Source organism: Pezoporus wallicus, unplaced genomic scaffold (genome assembly GCF_028554395.1).
Source record: "Pezoporus wallicus isolate ANWC-B61680 ecotype Strahan unplaced genomic scaffold, APGP_CSIRO_Pwel_v1 contig_13766, whole genome shotgun sequence".
NCBI lineage: Eukaryota > Metazoa > Chordata > Aves > Psittaciformes > Psittacidae > Pezoporus > Pezoporus wallicus.
Genome location: NW_026635291.1, coordinates 853030 through 865707, shown reverse-complemented (window position 1 = coordinate 865707; position 12678 = coordinate 853030). Strand labels below are relative to the sequence as shown.

Genomic DNA, 12678 nt, shown 5'->3' with positions numbered 1-12678 from the left:
AGAGTTTAAAGACTCTCTTCCCATCACCTGACTGTGCAAGTAACAGTAACTGCATCTTCTCAAAACATTCTCTGAACTCTAAAGAACCCTCATTCAGTGTTGTCAAAAGAAGAAGGAGAGGTGTCGCAGGTCTTAGGTGAGTACCTGGTAGGGTAACTGGATAGAGGAGTTACACAAGCAGCGTATCTCAAAATACAGTAATGTTTCTTACAGTGGAATTCTGAGGATGCACATCACCAGCCACACACCTGAAACACTGAGCTGGATGATACCTCTTAATCTCCACAGCTCCCACTTGATACAAGTTCCCACTTCTCCTACATGAGAATTCAAACTGCTGCATTTTAGCATTTGACAAGTGATGACACGAGGTGAAGAGGGAGAAAATTCACCTCCATGCTCTTAGGAAAGCCCTTGTTACCCTTGTAGATAGAAATAGTTCGGTATGTGTAAAACAAGAAGAGCTGGAGCCTTCACTCAGGATGCTCTGGGGTTCACAAAAAGGTTGAACCCTTTATTGCTATCAACATCTTAAAATCTCACACAGTTTTCCAAAGACACCTTTATGCTCATGTGGTCCCTTATACATTTTGCCAGACCACCACAGATTTGAAAGCTATAAATCCCTCTTCACTCCCCGACACCCTCACTTAGGAATCCACAATGGCTAAGGGAGGTTACTACACCTTTAAGAGTGAAATCTCAAAGCAGTGCTGTCTGTTTTGTTTGAGATAGCAAAGTTATTGTCCTTTGTGCTGTCTGGCAAGCCCTTATGTCCCTTGGATTTATCTCACACACATGATGCAGCTTTGTGGAGGGGATCGGGAGAGACTTTGCATTCCTCTAGTAGGATGATATGAGTTTCTATCTAAATCTGTTCCATATGACCCACCTCACATGGTTAGTGTCTCGCCGATTCACTTGTAAAGGTCAAGAAGTAGTTCAACTGAGGCTTCAAAGTCAAAGGGTTTGCTAATAAAAAAAATCCTACTGATAGAACCAGGACTTTATAAAGACACTGAGAGCACTCCTCATTCTGTTGTACACTTATTTAAGGACCACCAGAGACACAGGTGCAAGGGTGAGGCTTTATGTGTGGGACTGCGGGTGCGGTGCTCAGTGTCTCACAACCTTTCCACCTTCGATATCTGAGCCTTAAAACAACCTGGGATAACTAAAATCCTTCCCAGCCCAACAAAATCTGCTAAGTCAAGAGAAGAGGGCTGGAGGTAGATAATCACATCGCTAATAAACTACCAAAAAGGCAGATGAAGCTATTTTGTTTTGCTGTGCTCCGCATGCTTTAGAGAGACTACACACAACTAAGATGAACTGCTTCGTCTGATGGCAGCTCTCCCAGTGTCTCCCACGGCAAGCAGAGCTGGTCCCTGCATAGTTGAATCCACAGTTCTAACGCTTACAGCTAGAAAGGCAGAAAATGAAAGGCAAGATAAAATGACAATACAATTTATCCTCCATGGCCAGCGCAATCACTAAAATATGGAAGCCGATTACTGCACATCAAGTCGACGGGGCTGTAATATACAGTTATGTTTATCAAGAACTGGTTTAGAGTCACAAACTCATTTCACACAGACCACCAGCCAAGGGCAGAAGGAAAAGGGCTTGGACAATGCCCTGTATATAACCCACATGGACTACAGAACTACCATCACCATTTGAAATTCCCACAATATTGCACATTCATAAGTAGCATTTATCCTTTTAAATGAAACAGCAAAATATTAACATCCTAATACACCTTGATTCCATACCAGGCAGCAGCAGAGATCTAGTACCTCACACAAAACCAGCACCTTAACTTCCTAACCTATAGCTGCTTAGCACATGTGCCATCTGCCCGTGCGTATCATGAAGGTCTCAAGGCTACCTAAGGGTAAGGTTTAGGAACGTGTATTCATTTTCAGAGGTCACATGAACATGCAGAAGCCTAAGTGCTATTTACAAGCAGTGGCATCTGTTATCCATACCTTAACACCAGGTCAGTATTATTATAATGAATCCAAGGCTCATTTACGCTAGCACTGGGAAGATCACTGCCCCAGTTTTTTCCTCTCGTTTACAGCAAGGCTTCACAAACCTGTCTCTCCAACAGACCTTGTGGGTGGCCAGTGTTTTCCCTGATGCACTGGCAACTTCGACTTTTAATCCCCCTGCTAATACCCAGCCTGATTCGCTTTCCTGGCGATAGATAAGTCATGTTTCTGGGTCCCGCACACAGTGACCGGACACCACCTCTCAGTGGCTTGCAAGCAAGCTCCATTGCAGAACAAAAGGCAGTCTGTTTGGTCACCCTTCCTTCAGAGAGGCTTAAGGACATTTTTGTCATTTTTGAACAGCTAATATCTTGCAGAGGAAAGAAAAAAATAAAAGTTGTCTAATCTCTTTAAATTTAATCTTTACTTTTTGAAAAATCTGAGCCCAGATGCTTAGTGCTGGACTATGTTCCATTAGACTAATTAGGTCAAGATTACCTACACCGGTATGACTCCACCAACTCAATTTAAATTCCCTCCCTCCTGTCCCTAAACTTGCACGAGTTGGAATGTTTTATTCCCTTTTTCCTTCTGCTCCCCCAGAGAGCAAAAAGCGTGCGGGCAGCTATGATTAACTAATCAACAAAGTAAAACCTGAATGAATACTGCAGGGAAGTCCAAGGGATCCTTCTCCCAGTCTTCAGTGTCAGGCCACAGGAGACAAAACTGTACTAGCATCACCTGACCTCAGGACAACTATGCTCGATGGCACGGCTAAAAACACCTGCTTAGATTCTGGTATTTTACTTCATTTATAACATGGATCCAACTTTGCACTTTTATTAGTCAACAGCTGCCTGTTAATGGAAAAAGACAGATGGTATTTTTATTTCTTTTCTCACTTTTCTGGGGCTTTCACAAAGTTTCAAATATTTTACACCCACTGAAGCCAATGAGTTAAAAGCACTGCAAAATGTAAAATAGTTTGTGTTTCAAAAACCAAACTTCTAACTGATGTGCAATGCAGCTTAGCTATAGAACACCCACCACTATGTGCTGCATCAGCTCATCCACCTGCCTCTCAACCAACCTCTGTGGATGGGTTCAGTCCCTGTATTTTTCCAATTAGAATTTCTCATTTCCTTCGCAACCATGGCTGTTTGCTTCACTGGTTCAAGATTAACACAAATACCTGAGAAAACACAGGATACACTAACACCCCCCACCCAAAAACCAAGGGGTTCCCAACTCACCTCAGTATCTGACCCTCACAGACTGCAAGTTCCTTCTGAAAGGCTCCTTTAAACCACTATGGAAAAGGTGCCTCAGGTTTCATGCTACCCAAGCTTTGGAACTAATTACTCCAAGCAATCAAACAAAACAAAGATATTTATTTTCATTTGGGATCCTTCAGAACATGAATGAACAATCTTAACCTGGTTTTCCCCATGTGCTTATTATATGATTCTTCACAAACTGACAGCATTTTGGTGAAAAGTGTGAGCCTGGGTTGAGTCAGGTATCATGGGCTGGGTGTCTGCTTCGCCCTCCCACAATCGATTTGATCCCAACGACCAGAGCCATCCTTTAGGAAAGGCTTTATCAAAACTTCTAGTTAGCTTCAGGGTGAAGGCTTTGAGAAAGTCCAAAGTGCCACTGAATGTTAGCCGAGTAAGCCTAAAGCAATTAATTTTTCACCCTACAATCATTTAAACACAAGCATAACTTTGCACACTTATTTACCCAGTGATGTGCATCAACTGTGGGCTTCTCGTCATTTCCTTTTCTTAAAAATAGGTTTTATCCAACTTAATATGGAATTTATTTAAGACACAGGATCAGTTATTAATATGTTCTTTCAAATTTTGGAAGATATGAATATCTTCTTTGGCTGAACAGCATAATAGTCCATTTATCATCGAGGAGAGCCTCCAGAGGAATGAGATTTTTATTTCAAATACGCTTTCGCAGCTATTGGAAAAGATTCAGCATTTTTCGTGGAGAAATATGTCATTAAAGCAGAAAGATGAGGGAAATGCTTGTATGCAACACAGGCTTTTTTCTGAGAGCACGCTGGTGCCCGTCTGGACAGATCCCTGAAGACATAAGCAATCCCAATTAAATCAAGAGCATAGAGCTCTGCCTACATAGAGCTGATGGCTAGATCAAGACCTTGGAACGTCAGCTTCGAAATTTCCCTGGCAATTGCATCACACATCCTAGTGATATGAAAAAGCTCCAGTGCAGCAGGCACTTCCCTCCTCCTCCTCCTATTTTAGTGACTGGTACCTCTAGGGGGGAAAAAACAACAAACCAAAACACAAAACCCCAACTTTTAACACCCCTAACTGCTGCACTCAGTATAGGAAAATGTGAAAGGAGCAAACCTGAGATGTGCTGTGAGTGAGCTGCAGATTAGCTCAGTTCAGCCTCACCATATTCTGCAATATTTCAGTGAATTCTATGGCATGAAATACAACACATATTTGATCTCACACAAACCGTAGTGAAGTAATAAATATTTCCCTACAGAACAATTTTCCTGTAAGCAGAGATTTACTGTAACTCAAATCACAATTTACTCATTTCAAAGCATTAAAAACTAATCAGACTCTCACTAGAACTTGGATCACTGGAAGAGGCGTCCACAGCACAAATGCTCTCCTAAACAGCATCCACAGTGAGAAAACGGCTATAGATGTTTCTCAATCGCTAAACTGGGGGGTGGGGGGATTTTTGTTCTCTTTCTAGCCATCTAGAAGACAGGAAAAAATAAGATTATTAAAAGGAAAACAATAAACAATAGCGCTCGTTTAGAGACTGGGCGGGTATGTTTAGAACGAACATTTCCAAAATAAAGCCCTCAGGAACTGAAGACAATCACACTTGGGTCAAAGAAAACTTTTGCAAGTGGAACAATGCAAACTGTACCGGGTGCAGCACAATTCCCCTGCCTGGTAAAGGTTAATTCTCTTTCCTCACCCTCACAAACGCAGACAAAAAGGGATGCATTCGCTGCACCGAGAGGTGTTCAACAAGATTATCCCAATAACCCAAAATTATGCGGAGCAAAGAGAACAATATTCAAGGAAAACCTGTGTAAAAAAAAAAAAAAAGTATTTGGGGAAGGTGGGCTCCTGGCAAGCACAAACACAGCCCTTAATGGATTTTTTAATAACTCTGTGCCACGCAGTAATAGGGAACCACCTGCCAAAAGCACAGCAAGGTCAAGCAAGCGTCACATCCATGTTACAGTCAAAGGAATTCTGAGATCGTCTACTCTGACCTTCCACAGCAACCACTGCTGAAACCCTCTCCTAAAGCAGCACGGTGGCTTTGCAGCTCCCTTTCTGTCCGGTCTGCTTTGCTTTCCCCTTTACTCCAACATGTTTATTTTGCTGCTCATACCACCTAAAACAAACACAAGCATTTTACGATGCCCACGCTTCTCCCCTTCCCCAGCAGCGCTCTTCGCTCCCGCCCCAACTGCGATTCCACCATTATTTGACGAGGGAGGGTGTCGTAACACACTTGGAGCGAACCGGACCCGAAGGCAGCCGAACAAACGATGCAGTGTTTGTGTAAAATCAATCACTTCGCTGCCGCTCGGCTGCCAGCAGCGCAGGGGAGATGCCGGGAGCCCGCGTGTGCCTGCACAAGGGGCGAACGTGCTTGTGCCTGCTCCAGGATGCAGCCGGCGCTATCTGGCCCTGCCATCCCCACACGCACCTTCCCCCAGCTCAGCCCTGCGCAGGATGCTGTAACTCGCTTCCTCCAACCCGCTCCCTGTGCAAGCGGCACACCTCCACCAGCCATGGGCACGGCTCCCCCCTTCCCCTTGCCCCACAGCAGCCCCTTCTGCCTGCCAAAGGGGCCGTTACGTGTCCCACTGGGCAGCCAGACGCGAAGGGTAGCCCTGGCCTCCAGAGCCAGCAGAAGGGCCCGGGGGGCACCTCCGGGCTGGCCCCACATGTGTCCTGGCTGCTGCCCGGGCAGGTGGCCCACGACAGGCCTCGCCTCACGCCGTGGGGCCAGGCGGGGGCCTTCACCGGGCCTCATCGCCTCGGGCCAAGCCTCGTCCCGGGGCCGGGGCCGGAGCCCCCCGGAGGCTTCGCCCGTTCCGGGGCCGAGGCGCGGGGTCCCCGCTGCCGCCCAGCCCCGCGGGCGCAGCTCCCCTCTGGTTTCTCGGGGCAGGTCAGCATATTTAAACAGTTGTATATTCAAAGACTACAATGGAGGGAAGAGAATTACCTAAGGACAGGGTTAGCCTGTTTGATCAATGCATAATCAGATAACTGCTCCAGCTTTTTTACAAGTCTTTAAGCAAAGATCAGCCACTCAAATTCTAATTCCTTTTGCTAATTAAGCAGCCTGTTAATTGCTCTCGGGGTCTCTAATGCCATGTCATTATGCTTTTTAACAGCCTGCTTGACATCAATAGGGCTGCAAGCTCCACACAAACAAAGCGGGCATCTAGCACTTACTGAATTAGGCTAATGCCGGCATTGGAGCCGGGCACTGGCACGTCGCCTCCAGCGGGCGGCATTTCATTATCATTTCATATCCCTCCCGGGGGAAAACCCACCAGAAATGACAAGTAATTGTCAAAGGCAAGCTACGAACGTTCGGCGCTTACCGGGGCGGGCAGCAGGGAGCGGAACCGGAGCTGCGAGTCCCGCCTCGCCCGCTCACCTGAGCCGCGGGGGCAGCCCGCGGGGGGCCCGGGCCCGGGCCCCGGCCCCCGACCTGGGGCTCGGAGCACAACGTGGCTGCAGCTCAGGGAGTCCGGTTTCCGCACTCCATTAGTGCGGGAGGAATCCCACCGGTGGAGCGCTGAGTGAGGGGCCGTGCCTGCCCGCAGCAGCCTCCGGGAGGGCAGCGCAGGGAACGGGGCCGCAGCACCCCACAGGGGCTCACCATGACCGCGGGCACGGAGCCGCGCGGGTTCCAGGGCTCCGGGGGAGGAAGGGCGCACAGCGAGGGAGGAAACGGGGTGTGAGGGGCTCCTGGGGCGCCATGGGGGACACCGAGCCCCGCCGCACAGCCCAGGGGCACGGAGCGCCCCGCTGTGAGCCCACTCGGAGGGCGAGGGAGCATTCAGGGTGGAGCCAGCGCCCGCTGCCAGAGCCCGACACGCAGCGGACACACGGCTCCGAGGTGCTTCACACCCCAGGGACACCTCTGCGACAACCCTGAAGCATTACCTTGCTCAGCCTCAGCCATCACACATTGCAACCCTGACCAACTTCAACTGTGCGCTCCGGCCCCAGCACGCACCACGGCACAAACTGCTTTTATCGCTCTTTCTGAAGTAAACACACTCCAACTGAATGCATCTTCCCCGTTAGTGACCAGACACCATTCCTGTCGACAAACAGGCTAGAAAACAGCCCCAAGTTCTCTGCCTCTCAGGAACAACGCTCACAGACAGCACCGAGCTCTTGGCATCCCTCGTGTTAGCATCTGCATGACCCACACCGCAGCTGAAGAGTCGCTGTTATAACACATGGAAAATTCTTTCAGCAATACTAATACATAAATTGTATTAAGTTGCTGGACAGGCCAGGCTTGGGGAAAGTAAAAAACCATGGACAAGCTGCAAGACCAGACTGAGATCTCCACTGAAGAAGTGAAAACAAAGTAACTAAACCGACGTGCCAATTGTGCTGGATACACCCGAGCTTCAGTGCTCTCGTTTCAGCCTTTATTTTGACATCGCCTAAAGATACTGCCAGTAACCTGAGTGCAGAATTCTGCATACAACGATGCATCAAAACCCCCAGTAGCACAGCAAAACCAACTCACAGCCTGTGTTCCATGAGGTGCAACAGGCAGCAGCTTTTATAAATGCTGAGCATCAATTAACAGCACAAGAAATAGTTATAATTAAAGATGAATTAGGGAACACACCTCTTTTCTCTTGAGGACCAGATGTTTGTTTTCCACTATCGGGCCTTTGACTGGCTCTTGATGCAGAAATCTAGTGGCTGGACAAAACAAATCCTAGATCCCAGAGCCTGGGTTCCCATCAAAGAGCAGCAGCACTGCTTCCCTGCTTTCAGCACAGATTCACACTCCTCTGAGTGGCATTTTAAAGCAATTGGTCTCCCAGACTCTCTGTAACCTTAAATAACACTTGACCGCATCCAGAGATGCATCTTTGCTAGACAAACTGACTTGACTTAGTAGGTGCCTGCTTGGGACTGCATTTCATTGCTGAGCTCCAAGAATAAAGCTGTGGGTAAGCCTGGCAGGAACTTTTGTCTGAGTTTTCCCAATTTCTCAAGCAAACCACATCTCCAGCTGAAAACAGCTAAAACTGTGCTGGGTCAGGAACCTTGTCTGAGAGAGAATGGGAATTTCAACCAGCATCCCTCTCATCGCAGGTGAATGCTGTACTGTCAGGCTGGAAAACACAAACCCCTGCACCAGGGAACTGGTGGAACAGAAGCATTACAACTGCGCACCTGGGGTGGTTTTCAGGTAGGTGACAGGCTGAGGGAGACCCAGACTTTATTTCCAGCTCCAGAGCAAGCAGACAGAAATCCGAACCTGCACCTTCGTCCCAAGCAATTGCCTTAAATATTAAGTATTCAGGAGAGCCAATCTCTCTGGCATCTAATGCAAACGCTGAAAGATCTTTGTTTTGCCCCGGGTACATTTTAAACAAAACATGTAAACTGGGTTATTTTTCAGTAACAAGGCTCCTGTGTGCTAGCACACTGTGGAGCCAGGCTCCTCTAACCCACAACTCCTCACACACCCCTGCCCCACTTCGTTTTCATTATCTCCTCTTCTGCTCTTCAGTGCAATCCATCTTTCACTCGGCCTCTTCCCCCTCTTTCCCTTCATTCCTTACTCTGTCCATTTTCAAACAGCAGTAGCAATACCCTCACTATTGCTGACAGCTTCCATCTGGTTGCTATCTCCCCGTGCTAGCTGCAGTCTGGGAAACTCTCCACACTGTCCTCTTCCCCTCACCATTTCCTCTGCGGCTCTGGCAGGGCTGGCTCGTGCTCTTCAAACAACTGTTGGAATAATGAGACGGGACGAGCAGGCTCTGCCCAGATATCTGCACTGAGCTGTACCCACAGCCTGGAATGTTTCTGTTCAGTGGCACCAGAACTCACTGCAGACTGCTTCCCTTTAAGGTTTATTTGCCCTGACCAATCTCTGCAGCTCGTATCAAATGTGCCTAGTTACTAACTCAGTTAAAAGACTCATTTCAGCTTCATTTTGTTTCTCAAGGAAATTTTGGCACATCAGAATGAGACACAGAAATATTTAGTTTATGACCTTCTGCATGGTGGGGTTGACTAAGGAACAGCTATTGCTGATATCATACAGAATTAACCCTCTGGCTGCTATTTAATTTATAAATGAGAAAAGCATCTGTGATCTCCCAAGTATGCTGTTGTCCTTATGTGGAAATAAACTGTGGTCCCTAGATGTGCCCATTTAGGTACAGATATTTATGTGCATGCATGTGACAGGTAAAAATGCATACACACCGAATTTTATGCATCTCCTATGTCTGCTTCAGGATAGCAACACAATTAAGCCACCGTGACCGAGACAGTTATCCATACAGTAAGTAAAATGAGATGTCCACAGTATGCTGCCGAGTTTCTGAACATGTGGGAATAGAGCACAAGAACTCCGCAGAGTCATGCAGCTAATGAGCAATAAATACACACTGGCACACCCTCATCAATTTTAAAGTCTTGGTATGAAAAGAATGTAATTAATTAAGATATGTTGATTTATAAGAGGTGACATAACAAGATGGATAGAGAAATCTTTTCCCTCCAATCTGTCATGGTTTCTTTCAAGAAGACGGCCCATCGTGTGACGGTGCCCTCCTTGGACAGCCATAAAAGAATCGGCTTGGGGTTTGTTCTGGTCTTCCCCACTGTCGTAAGGAACATAAACTTCCTTTCCAACACTTACTTGCATTTGGCACAATTATGTTTAAAATGAAGCGGTTCTAAAGATACAAAAGGGAGAAAAAAAGAGCTGAAAAAATTATATTTAGAAAACTGCTTTCCCCTTTTTCACTGTATTACATTTCTGCACATCGAAACATAAGCCCTGTTTTCCCTTTCTCCCCCCTAAGTCAGATGACTTCTCTGTAACTTGGCACACAGACAGTCTGGTATAAGACAGGAGCGGAGCATTTGTTGAGTCAAGATGTTTAATTTTTTTCACTCACATAATGATCCCTTTTTCCCTCCAGCCACTTGAGTTTTGTTTATGTTGCTTGAGCCCTAAACTAATACATGAATTCTCCTCACTGCCAAGATGACGACTTCGGCACCAGGCGAGATGAGCCGGAGAGGCTACGCTCACTTTTAAGGAGAAAGGTATTTTAAAAGACTTCTTTCCAGTTGTGACGAATTAAATGCATTAAGGGAAACCACTGCCGTTGCGAGAGCTACCGGACCTCAAGGAGGAACTGAGAGTTTTATTTTCTTTGCAAGCACTTGACTTTTGCTAGGGGGCACCTTGCTCCTGTGCCAGCTCTGCCTTATATTTTATTATGCTTAGAACAAAAGGTGGCAGCAATTAGAAGGGGGGAAGTTGTGCTCAAAGAGACTGAGTCACCAGATAAATTTGATACCATTAAGTGGTTCTAAAAGGTGGGATTTTTAAAAAGAAGAGTAACTGCTTCAATATCTTGGGTTTATCCTGTCAAGGAAAGATGAATGAGAACTACAGCTACTTTCACTCAGGCTAGACATGTAAACCTTGTACTTAATGACTGATGAGCAAAATCTTTTCTCTTCCAAGTGCAGATGGGCAAATCCCTCGTAATTACAAAACACAAGAAAATCTAATTTTACCAACAGAAAGCAGCGCACTGGCCAGAAGTTTCCCAAGCAAGAGCTTTAGGTGCTCACAGAAGGCAAAAAAAAAAAGGCAAACAACATTTCCTATAATGTGATCCATATTCTACCACATGCACATTTAATATAAAAGTTATGTTTGATATATACCGCCTTAGCATTTTTCTATTTTAACTGAAAGCCTTTTGTTCTGTCAAGATTATAGTAGGATTTGCTTTCATTTTTCATGATGTTTCACTCAATACATCACTAACATTAGCAGGACTTAATAAGCATCCACCTTCTCCTTCCCCCCCACCCTGCCCGAGGTCTTTTGATGCATATTCCTCAAGAATCTTCAGATGTTTGACACTGTTTGAAAAGCAGCCTCTCTGCAACCTGGTATCAGAGATAATGGAGAGGACCAGCCTGGAAAATGCTGCGTGGCGCGAGCAACACAGTAAGCAAAACATCGTGCAGCTTTAAATCCTGCCCTTGGTATCGTCTCTGTAATGGGCTTCCCTTCCTCCTTTTTCTCTGTTGCAGATTCACATCTGTTTCTCTGCATTTTGAAACTGTGTTCATTTTTCACTGCTGCCCTTTGTCCCACACTTACTAGCTCTCGCCAAGGGCTTCATTTCACTTATTCAATAAGCGAGAGGCACTGCAGACTGGAGAGAGCTTTAGGACAAAGCTCAAACTTCTATTAGGCCTCAACAAAAATGTTTTTGTTCCCCATCAAGGAACTTTTTCCTATTGCTTCTTGTTGGTTTGTTTTGGGTTTAATTAACGTTTGCCGTTTGTAATTGCCCAAACAGCTGCAATTTCAGAGCTTTAAACCAAACTAAAAAAAGAGATGCAACAGAAATCTATATTGTGTATCAGCAGAGAAACTTTGTACTAGAAAACCCTGTTTGTCCTTCATCCTCTGCGGCCGCAACGCTTGGCTCTGTCTGCGCACACAGTGCATCTGTGCTGCCGAGATCCTGGTCTCTTTGTACATCTACACTTGTGTAAGCGCTCTGTTAACATACATTTTGATGTCTCACTGGTTTCATACACATTATACTGGAAACCAGGCGGGACTTCCTGGGAATGCTGTGCCAAGTCAGCCGCGGCTACGCCTGGCTGCTGCCTCCAGCCTGTCCCCCAGTCACAGCACTAATTGCTGCGTTTCACCGCACAACAAAGCTAAAGAGGAGAGACCAGCCACGTAGGTTTTCCCAACACAAGATTTCTGACATGTTAACGAGTTTATTATATCCTGTTGCTAATCTAAATACCAAAGAGCTCCTCATTGGAGGAGAAACAGCAAGGATGAAACTTTTAATGCTTAACCATTGTACTAACAGCTCAATGTCTGCATGTGAAATTATCTCGCTCTTGTGGCTATGTTCATTGTGCCGCAAGCGCAAGTCAAATAGGGTTTTTTCTCTTATTAAATCATCATCCCACTATGGTGCCAGTATTAAAAACCCTCCTGCAAAACTGTGAGGTTCAGGAAATATTTCTAAGCGCGTGTTGCTCTGACAGTCTCCATGCACAACCCCTTTCCCCCCTTGCTGTATTTCTTTAAAAGCACTCGGCCTCCTCCTGCTTGAAGCTCATCTGATGCTTCAGTCTGGAGCACGCCTGTTACTTGCCTGTGTTTCATTAGTAATTACATTCTATTTTACAGCTTGAAGCTTTAACCCAGAAGTCAACAACACATGTACTTCTCTAGCTACTGCAGCTCAGGAGGGAGCCTGGAATGACAGCAAGTTATCCGTGTGTTGGTTCAGCGCCTCTCCCAGCTTCCCACTGAATGTCCTACGGGCTGACAAAGCGCCCATGAGAAACCCATGGTGCTGCGCTCT

The 12678-nt window shown here is 46.2% G+C and overlaps 1 protein-coding gene across 8 annotated transcripts in view; it reads right to left on the bottom strand.

The window, feature by feature from the left end:
- Positions 1–12678, bottom strand: part of PRDM16 (PR/SET domain 16) — a 270501-nt gene that overhangs the window by 192899 nt on the left and 64924 nt on the right. The gene's annotated exons all lie outside the window — the stretch shown is intronic.